The sequence below is a fragment of the Cryptomeria japonica genome, chromosome 9 (assembly GCF_030272615.1).
Source record: "Cryptomeria japonica chromosome 9, Sugi_1.0, whole genome shotgun sequence".
NCBI classification, from domain to species: domain Eukaryota; kingdom Viridiplantae; phylum Streptophyta; class Pinopsida; order Cupressales; family Cupressaceae; genus Cryptomeria; species Cryptomeria japonica.
Genome location: NC_081413.1, coordinates 578123538 through 578134813, shown reverse-complemented (window position 1 = coordinate 578134813; position 11276 = coordinate 578123538).

Sequence of the window (11276 nt, the reverse complement as noted above, 5' to 3'; positions counted from 1 at the left end):
TTGTGCTACTTTTCCAGAAGACCCTCTGGTGGAAGACTCATCCTATTGCCTTTCTGCTCCCTAACACTGCCATGATGTTTTTGCAGAACTTGTATTAGGGTCCTATGTGGATAAGCTTCTAGGCAGGAGCCTTGCAAAGATGGGGAAAGCTTATTATAGTTTGTTTCCCCCTGCTACTTGTGTGATTAGTGAGAATATAGTTGAGGTTCTGGATGTGTCAGTTAATATGACCATTATTGAACTTAGTCTCTCTCTAGTGGGAAGTTCTTGGCCTTTCGACCCTCTTTAGAACTAGTGAAAAAGTGGGTGTCCTCTAATTGGAATTTGAAAGGAAGTGTTTCTTCCAGTGCCATGGTCGGTGGGATTTTCCTCTTCAATTTCACAAACCAAGCTGACCTGGCTAGTATTATCATGGGTGGGCCTTGGGTCTTCGGGTCTTCGAACTATCTCTCTTTGCGCAAATGGAAACCAAACCTTGACCCCTGGATGGATCTTGGTGCAATTTCCCCTACTTGGATTCATCTTCAGAGGCTCCCCCTAGAATTATGGAATGTGGAAATTCTCAAGGGAGTTGCGAACTCTTTTGGAAAGTTCTTGGCTATTAATAGTATAACACAAAGTAGATCCTGGCTTCTGTTTGCCCAGGTCTATCTGAATGTTTCTATTAATACCTATCTTTCCTACCAAGATTACCCTACAATCTAGGCTTGGTTCTTGGGTTCAACAGATTGAATATGAAAATGAGATATCTTTCTATCAATGTTGTGGTAGATATGATTATTTGAGCTCTGCCTACAAGAAGAGTAACGAAGATACCTCTTCAATCTAACAACTCTGAGAAGGTTACAAAGGAAATTGCTAACATGGTTGAATCCAAGTTGGTGATTTATTCCTCTATTAAGAATACTCCTTTGAATGAGGAGATTGTTACCAATCTGCAAAAAGATAAAAATAAGTGTATTGATGACCTTATGGCTTCCACATTTGTTATTGAGATGCATGTGGAGTCTCCTTCTTCTCCTCCCACTGGTGTGGAACCTCTCATGAGGGTTTCTCCTCATGTGAGTGAAATTGTCATTGAAATTTTTCAACCGAGTGGGAATGGACTATGCACTAAGGAGTTGAAGGAAGATGAGATCATCTCTATGGAATTTGTTCTACCCAACTCTCCAAATGAGGTGGAGCTTGCGCATAAAATATTGTTGCTAACTACTAAAAAGAAGACCCACGGTGGCTTTGGTAACATGAAGGAAAACCTGCAAATGTTGGGATTCTCTGCTACTCCCCAGCTAAATCAAACGTTTGGTTTGCTGAGGATGAAAAAGAAGACAAAGGGTGGGAACAAGTCCCAATCAAGAACAAGAAGAAGAAAAAAGTAGATGTAGGCAACAACAACAAGATGGGTAGACCAACTAACAAATATTATAGAAAAGAGGATTTAGATCACGAGGTGGAAATAGGGAAACAATCAACCCTCAATGGCATCCCTAAAAACAAGAAAAAGAAGACCTAATCCCCTGTGGATTGTTCTCCTCTCTATTCAAGCGAGTACAAAGTTTTTTGCTATTTGTGTTAATGATTATTATCTCTTGGAATGTTAGGGTCTTGAATAGCCTGATAAAACAACATATGCTTAATTGCAAACTTATGGAACAAAAGGTGGATATTCTTATGATACAAGAAACCAAAATGAACAGGGATAACTTCCAGAAGATCATTAACTCTTTTTATCCCTCTATTGACTTCCTAAATAGTGACTCTATTGGTGCTTTGGGGGGAATAACCACCCTCTAGAATCCCACCCTTTTTGAAGGAAGTCTAGTTTTCTCAGGAAAAAATTGTCTGATTGTTAAAATGAAGGATATCAAGTCCAATATATAGTGGTATCTAGTCAATATTTATGCCTCAAATGTTAGTGCTACTTGTGCTAGATTATGGAACTTCATTACAAATCATATTGGTAACAAAATTGGTGAGTTATGGATGGTTGCTGGAGATTTTAACTCCCCCCTATTCCCCTCCAAGAAAGCTGGTGGGATTGAGGATTTCTCGAATAACATGTCTGAGCTAGTTGAGTTTATATCCTTTTCTGGTTTATTGGATATCCTTATCATTGGGTCTAAATTTAATTGGACCACTACAAGGTTTGGGGATCAGTTGATTTATGTCAAGTTAGATAGAGTGCTGATCTCTTCCAACTAGAACTGCCTCGATTCCTTCTCTCTTTGGTCCTCTCCTGGATCAAGGTATGATCATAATGTTATTCTTTTAAGGTTGGATGAGCATGGGAACCATAAAATCTATGATTTTAAGTATGAGATGATGTTGGGCCAGCACAAGGACTTTAGTATGCTGGTTGAGAAATGGTGGAATACTCCTATTTTGGGCACCCCCTTGTTTAAAATTGCTCAAAATGTAAAAATCCTAAAAGAGAAAGTTACAAGATGGAACTGATACTCATTTGGTAACATCTTCAAACAAAAAATGAACATCATAAATGGTCTGAGTGTGATTCAAACTAAAATGGAAGAGAGAACTGATAAGGAGGAAGAGTTTAAAGAAGAAATGGACTTGCGAAACCAATTGCTCATACTTAATAGAAAAGAAGAAGTGTTTTGGAAACAAAAGTCATGGTTACAATGGCTCAAGGAGGGGGACAAGAACACTAACTTCTTCCACCAATCAACTTTGAAGCACAGAAGTCGGAATAGAATAAGTAAACTCTTGAGAGAAGATGGATCATATGGCTGCCTTGTTCATTGAATCTCTAAGTCTAAACAATCCCATGAACTAGGTGGCGGTCAGGACCGGAACAATATTTTGGATGTCATACCGATGATTATTGGGGATGCTAATCTTCTTCATCTCCATAAAAGAGTGAATTTACAAGAGTTGAAGAATACTCTGTGTTTCTTTTCTCTTTGTAATTCCCTTGGTCCAGATGGGTTTCCTCTGGCCTTCTTTCAAGATCATTGGGATATTCTGGGAAGTGACATCTTCAATGCTGTTAGAGACTTCTTGAGAATACATAAACTTCTTAAAAAGGAAAATGCAACTTTTATAGCTCTAATTTCAAAAAATGATAATGCTATTTCCACTAAATATTTTAGACCCATTAGTTTATGCAATACTATTTAAAAAGTTATCTCTCAAGTGATGGTCAATATTATGAAACCACCGATAGATAAAATGATCTCTAGTAATTAGAATGGGTTTGTGGAAGGAAGAAATATTCTGGATGCAGTCATTGTGGCACATGAGCTCGTTCATTCTATGGAAAAAAACAAAAAACCTACTATGGTCTTAAAATTGGATATCTCCAAGGCTTATGATAGTGTGTTGGGACTTCCTTCTTCAAGTCCTTAGTAGATTCGGTTTAAAGGTAGATTCCTTGGAATGATAGAACACTGTGTTTGTACTCTGAAATTATCTATTCTCCTAAATTGATTTCCTAAGGGATACTTTTCCTATGAAAAAGGTCTGAGATAGGGTGACCCTCTCTCCCCCTATGTATTTATTATTGTTGCTGAAGTGTTGGGAAGAAATATAAATAAAATTAGAATAGAGGGCTCCCTGAAAGGCTTCAAGGTGGCCTCCACCTTGAACCCCATTACTCACCAACAGTTTGTGGATGACACTATAATTTTTGGAGAATCTTTTGTCTCAGAGGCAAAGAAGTGGAAAAAAACCTTAGATGACTATGCTTCAATTTCAGGATAGTATATAAACTTTGTCAAAAGTAAGTTTTGTTCCTTGTGAATGTCAACTCTAGCCTTCAAGTCAAAGTATCCTCTATCCTTGGTTGTCAAGCTGCTACCCTCCCAGATTCATATCTTGGGCTTCCCCTCATCTCCAAACATCCTTCTCTAAATTTTTGGAATGGCATTCTTGAAAGGTTCCAAAAGAAATTGGCTGGCTGGAAAGGAAAGCTCCTTAGTATGGAAGGAAAATTATAACTTGTCAAGTCTTGTTTGCAAAATTTACCAATATACTACCTCTCTCTATTCAAAATGTTGGGCTCTGTTACTGATAAGATAGAGGATTCAAAAAGGTTTATATGGATTGGCACTAAAGAAAGAGGTAGACTTTCCTTGGTTGCTCGAAAAAAATTTTGCAAACCCTTGAAGTGTGGAGGGTTGGGCATAAAGAAGATCAAGTCCTTTAACAAATCCCTCATCCCCAAAATTGGTTGGCAATTAGCTAAAGTACAAAAAGATTGGACTAGCATATTTAAAGCTAAGTACTTCCCTAGCTAGAGTGAGGATAATTTATTCAATCAGATGGCTCTCCCTGTTGGTTCTAATATCTAGAATTGTGTGGAGCTAAAACCATAAATGACATCAAAAGAAGTGGCAAGATATTAATAGGAAATAGTATAAAGACTGACTTTTGGAAGGACACTTGGTTTCACAATTTTCACCTAGATCATATCCCACAATTTAGGAATATCAAGCAATTCTTAAGAAGTCACTACGGAAATAATGTACACAACTACATAATTTAACACAGGGAATGTGCTTCTTAGAAAGATTTGAATATAATGGTTTCCTACTGGTTTAATATTCATCCCACTAGTAAAAATCAACTTTTTCTTGAGGCTTCTAAACTCTCCACTCTTCTACACAATTTCTCCCTTTACTCTCCCTTGGTGGAAAATGTGTGGATCTGGAAACCTAATGCCTTAGGGAATTTCACAATAAAATCATCTTACCAAAAATTAGAAGAAGACACTTCTAAAGACTTCAATTGGAAAGCTATTTGGATCAAGGGTCTCATCCCAAAAATCAATTGTTTCTGGTGGGATACAACCCATGGAAGGATCCTCATGATTGATAATTTGAATAGATGATAATTCTTTCTTGATAATAGATGGGACCTTTGCCAAAAGAAAATGGAAGGTATTGAACACATATTCCTTCATTATATTTATGGCCAAGAAATTTGGGAAGAGATTCTATTCAAGTTGAAAACTAGCTGGACTCAACCCAGAAATATGAAAGACTATATAGAAGCTTGGCATTTATCTCCTTACTTGCATTGCGTGGGAAAAATTATTTGGTATCAAACTCCCCCATTCTTGGGATGGAATATCTGGAAGTAACAAAACAATAGGTTCTTCTGAGAAGAAATGCGAAGAAAAAGGAACCATCATAGTCCACCAAATTAAACAATATGTTAATGCTCAATCCTTAACTTCTTCCAAAATTTACCCCTCCCTCTTGGACCTTCGGCTAAGACAAGTCTGGGGGATTCGTCACAATTTTTTGGAGCTTAACTGGTAAAAAATGTTACTGAGAAAGACCTGCTCTTGGTAACCTCCTGAACCAGGATGGATTAAATATAACTTTGATGGATGTTCTAAAGGTAACTCGGGTTTCAAGGGCAGGAGACTTAATAAGATACAATAATGGTAAAATTCTTGTGGCATATGGTTCCAACCTTGAGATTGCCACTAACAAAAAGACTGAAGTCTTGATGACTTGGATGGGTCTCCTAAGATTACAAATTATCTCGAGGAAGAATATTATCCTCGAAGGTGACTCTTAATTACTCATCGACTGGCTTAACAATGCTATCTCTCTGTCGTGGGAAGTCAACGGTATGGTTAACAAGTGCAAAATAATCATGTCATCTTTTGATGGTATCAAGATACAACATGTCTAAAGGGAGGGCAATCGGATGGTGGACCTTATTTCTGATCAAAGTCTTGGAAATCCAGAATGGCAGGTTTTTAATTTTGAAAATAGCTCTAGAGAGCTTAAAGAAATCCTTGCGCAGAAAAGACAAAATAAAAGCAAATAATTTGGTGTCTCTATTTTCTGGGTTCTTTTTTGTCAATGTTTTGAATTATTCCAAGATTATCGCCCTTTTTCAAATTTTTGAAAGAAAGGTCGGCCCCTACATGATGTTGTGTAGGTTGAAGATGACTAGGCATCCTAGCACTATGGGTTCTCTCTCCAGTTGGACACTTGAGGTGGATTGTGACCTGGATCTAAACTTTCTTGATGCGGATGCGGAAGCGATGGATGGAGATGACATATTGATTTAGGGAGATATTGTCTTCATTAGATAGATAAGAAAAGCCTTAGATTTTTGTGCTAGCTTTACGAGAAATGATTGCATTTGGTGTCACACTTGTCAGAAATTTAATTCGAGTAAAGTTAGAAAAGACAAGTTTTGTTGTGCTTTGTTCATCCTATTCTCGACATGGGGATTCCTCTCAAGTGCACTAAATGTCACAATTGTTTGGGGTTACTCAACAATAAGGAAATTTGGGAGCTTTTCCAAGTGGTTGGCTGCACTCCCTTCTGCTTCGCATTAAAAGGTTATAACAGGGATCTCTCTAGTAGATTCTACAAATCTTGGTAGAATGGCGTGGTCACGGTCAATAGAATTTCATTTACTATGATTCCAGAGTACGTTGTGGAGGTCATAAGATTGCATAATGAAGGGGAAAGAGTTAAAAGGAAAAGATCGGGAGATTATAAAGGGTTCTTGGAGTGGTTCCTCAAAAAGGGCGATAAACCAATGCTACTCCAGAATGGGTATGACCGCTTTGCTTTATACAAACCCTTTCCTATTGTTAGTTACCATGTCATGAAAAATTTTACCTTAGAGGGTAGATACCCTACTATGCATGGGTATCATTTCCCTATCTTGAATCACATTAGGCACCATGAGAAAATTAATATGTCATTTTTCCTATTCTCCTCTTTGTAAACATGCATTCAAAATGGGGCTAAGCCCTCGCTCCACCAGGGTCTGATATATCTGTTGTACAAGTTTTTTGTCAAAAACTCTCCTTTCGTTAGTTGTCTTGTCTTTGTGTCTAGCAATGTTGGTGGCTCTGTTTAGGCTCCTTTTAAATCCACCAAGTTGTTGCTCTCTGCCCCTAAAGCTCAAAATTCTCCCAGTGCGTCTTTCTCTATTACAACCATTCCCAATAATTCTACTGATGTTCTTGAAAAAGACTCCCTTAAACTGGCCCTGCTTGATGTCAATCTTGACAAAAGAAAGCTTGATACCCTTAAATGCATGCCGGAAAAAGCCAAGAAAACCAATAAAGAGTTGGAGGGGAAAAGCATTACCATAGACTTGGAGGTGCATAATTATGATGATGAAGGGGAAAAACTGACAGAGTGGGGAAAGATTGAGATCAGTTCGGGTGAGAGAAGGTCGGCCCATCTGCATGCAAAAGGAAGAAGAGATTTAAATAAGGAAGAGGAAAACCTGGCCAAGGCTAATCTATAGGAAATGTATGACTTGGAGGAGGAAGATGACTCAAAGGATAACTCAAAAGATGAGGACTTCTAGGTGGAAGAAGATGAACTTGAAGTAAACCTTAATAATGAAATGGAGGAAATGGATGAAGAAGAGGAAGGGGGGGATGAAAGTAGCAACACTGAAAGTGAACTAGAGTCCTCGATCAAAAGCCCTATCCACCCAAACAACTCTGCAAATGAAGATATGGTGTCATGTTCTCCTATGTTGCCTATGCATGACGAGAGCAGTAAGACGGAAGGGAAATTTTATGATATGAGAGAGAAATTGTCAAGCCTAGAATAGAAAAATGAAGAGAAGGACAAAAAAATCCCACTACTAGGTGACGTAGTTAACTCTCTTTGTTGCATTACGGATGGTATCATGGAGAGTGTTATTCTAGGAACTATTTATGGACATGGCATAATTAAGAAAAATAATAAGAAAGTGGCCAAGCAGGAGTGAAGGAGTTGGATGAGGAAGGGGAAACAAACCAGAATGGCACATGGGATCAAAACCTAGGAAGACTCAAAAGGGATTGGAGCCTTCTCAAGAAAGAGTAGATATTTTCTATTCGGCTCCTTCCTTTTTCTTTTTGTTTATGTTCTGCTCATGGTGGATTATCAGGGTCTCCACACCCATTTTGATAAACTTAAAGTTTTATGGTCATGCTAAGACTTTTATTTCTAGGTTTATGTATGATATGAACACCAAAATTGTTAGTTTTAGGACTACTGTTAATAGGTATAGTGGGATTGTTCTATTTAAAAGTTGGAAGCTTGTTAGAATATGTAGAAACAACTCTAAGATTATGAGATTTTTTTAATTACTTTTGATGGGGGACTAGGTTTTTTCTGGCTCCTTGTCTCTAGTTGTGGGTCGTCTCCTTGCTAATCTAATAAACAAACAAAGATGGCTTCAACTGGTGTATTCTATGTTCAAGTTTTAAAATAAATATGTTTCTTTTCAAATTGATAGGAGATTCTAATTAGGCAGCATTTCAAGTTTTTTTTTCTAAACTGAAAACCCACGAGACCAAGGTTTATATCGTGTAAATGCTAACATGAAAAAGGATTTTAATCTTAGACGCAATTATTATTCTCATCTTGTTTACTAAATCTGGAATTATGTTTTACCTCCGTTGAACATATATGGTATGCTTTGTTATATTGGAGCAAAATATTTCAATGTAATTTCTTGGCATGTTAATTGAATAAGGTTTAATACTAGAAATCTCTGTACCCATCTGAGATACTCATAAAATGGAGAAAAACTAAACAACAAGCGACCAAAAAAAAAATTAATATAAAAATAAAAAAATAAAAATCTTATAGCCAGGAAAACCATTGAAGACTATTAATACCGCCCGCAAAAGAACTTCCATAGACTAGATCCATTTAAGGTTTAATTAATAGTGATACTATTAATTACAGTAATAGTTACAATGTTTAATTACAGTTATAGTTAAGGTTTAATTACAGTCATAGTGATACAATGTTACAATGTAAAAAGTGGGTTAAAGATGGGTTTCTTTATTATCATGTTGTTACCCGTAGGAGTTTTTAGTATATTTAGTGACTTTTCTTGAACTATTTAAATTAAGAAATATTTTTATAATGAGAAATATTTTTATAATAAGGACTACATTTCATTTTGATTTAGATAGACTATATCTCTCGATATGCCCACATTTTGAGTTATATTGTGGAATTCATTCATTCACAGAAATAAGAAATGTCAGTCTACTGTTCTTATCTCCCTGCACTTGGCATTGGTTGAAAGAATAAACATGGATATGCAGTTTCAGAGGCAGTCAAATCTCTAGTAAAAAATGAATTATACAAATTTAAGTCTATTTTTGTTCAGTCTTTTCGTTGGTTAAAAATGAATTTACGTGTTTCTATCCCCTTCAAAATTCATTAAAAATAATTTCAATAGCATTTAATTATTATTGTTGACATTTAATTTTGAGAAGCAGCATACAATGGAAATTTTTATAGACATATTGAATTACAATTTTTATAAATAAATTGTAAAAAATTTATAAATATTTTAATGATAAATAAATATTACTAAATAAAGTGAAAAAATTGAAAAGGAAATAAAATTAGCGATGGCTCTAAGCTCTACATACTGGCATCCTCTACTCGGCGATCATCATTTTAATTGGGGCAAGGGTTGCAAAGTTGTTGGTAGGCCTCCATCCGGCAGGGAACCGTTTGAGATTTCGAGCAAATACTTCTGGTCCTAGCCATCCCCTTCGAAAGCCACAACATATATCTCCTCCACATACCTATCACGTGGAGGGTTATAGAGGACCTGCCATGGATGGAGGAAGGGCAATGCCATATCATGGCCCTAATTTAGTTAATTCAAAGCCGGCTTCGAGGTTGGGGAACTCGCTCCACCATGAAAGTAAGAATGCTATCAAAGCAACAAGGAGCAAGGATGCCCTAGCATTGATAAATCCTGACCTGCATTGCATCAAAATTTCGAATACCAGGGAAGCCATGGAATTAAGTAACTGCTGCAAAGGTCATGGGTTCTTTGCAAAATGGGGAGGGAACAATCAACCTCTCACCGGAATAGTTGAATGGTGGAAAACAACATTCCACAGGCAGGTAAGTATCACTACCCTAGCTAAAAAATTTATGTACATTGAATGCTACAAAATGTCTCTGAAAGCCAAGTTTTTGCATGAAGAATATGTTTTTTAAAAAGGTGCAAATTTCAATTTTATTGAATGGAAACCTAAATTCGATGCTAATAGATATGAATTCAAAAGAGTATCAAAATGGGTAGAAATTCATGATGTTCCTGTTGAATTAATGCTACAGAAGTCTCGAGTAAGGCAAGAGATAACCACAGAGCATCGAAAGACATAATAAATATTCAATTTAACAATGACAGAGGTGACTTTATTATAAACATTGGTTACCAAATATCCCAACTCCACCTCCTTCCCCGGTCTTGTGTAACAGTCTAGACAGAGCTGAAAATAAGAATGAAACTCCTACTTATGATAATGAGAATCGAATCCAAGGAGAACTGAACAATGTCATAGAAAACTTAATGGGAAACTAGCAGAAGAATTTTTCGAGGAGGTACTCATTTATACTCCAACAAATAGAGAAAATAATATCATCATCTCCAATCTAGAATATGTTCAGACCCCCCTCAAAACCCCCTCATTAAACAACAACCCGACTGAGGTTTCTCAAGAGGAAAACATCACAGTTTCTCCCACTTTGAAGGAATCCCCTATTGTGGAAGGATTGAATGCAAATGAGGAAAGAGAATTCATTATTAATGAACTGATCAGGAAGGGGAAGATTGCATATTATTGGATAATAACTCAATCAACCTACAAAACAGAGGTATCCTCCAGATGGGAGGTGAGAAACTAACTCCTGATTGTGGACAAACCATGAGCAACAAAAGAGGTCGGAAGCCTTTTCTCGACAAAAGAAAGATGGACAGGGATGTGAAGGGGTAGGCCAAAATCACAACCCTGCTGGGGCAAGGAAAATATCCCCTTCTCCTCATAAAGGAATAAATATACTAACATGGAATGTTAGGGGTATGGGGTCCCCTAACAAACAAAGCTTAATTAAGCAAAGCATACTGAAATCTACTATGGACCTAGTTATGCTACAAGAAACAAAACTAGGTAAGACTAATATGAACAATTTTACCAGAAAATTCACCCAATGGCATATGGAAATGGTAGATTTTATAGGGGCATCAGGTGGATTGAGTATAATTTGGAAAAAGAACTCAGTTGCATTTACATTCCATACCAAGATGCAAAATTGGATGGCTAGTAAAGTAATAGCCCTTAGTCTAAATCTTGAGTTTATCATCATTAATGTATATGACCCAGTTCCAATAGATAAAAAGAGATTAGTTTGGCAAGAAATTGAACACTTCTTAAACAATCAAGATGAGAAACACATCATCATAGGTGGTGACTTCAACACCATCTTCTACTCAACTTATAAAAGCGGTGGGGTAAA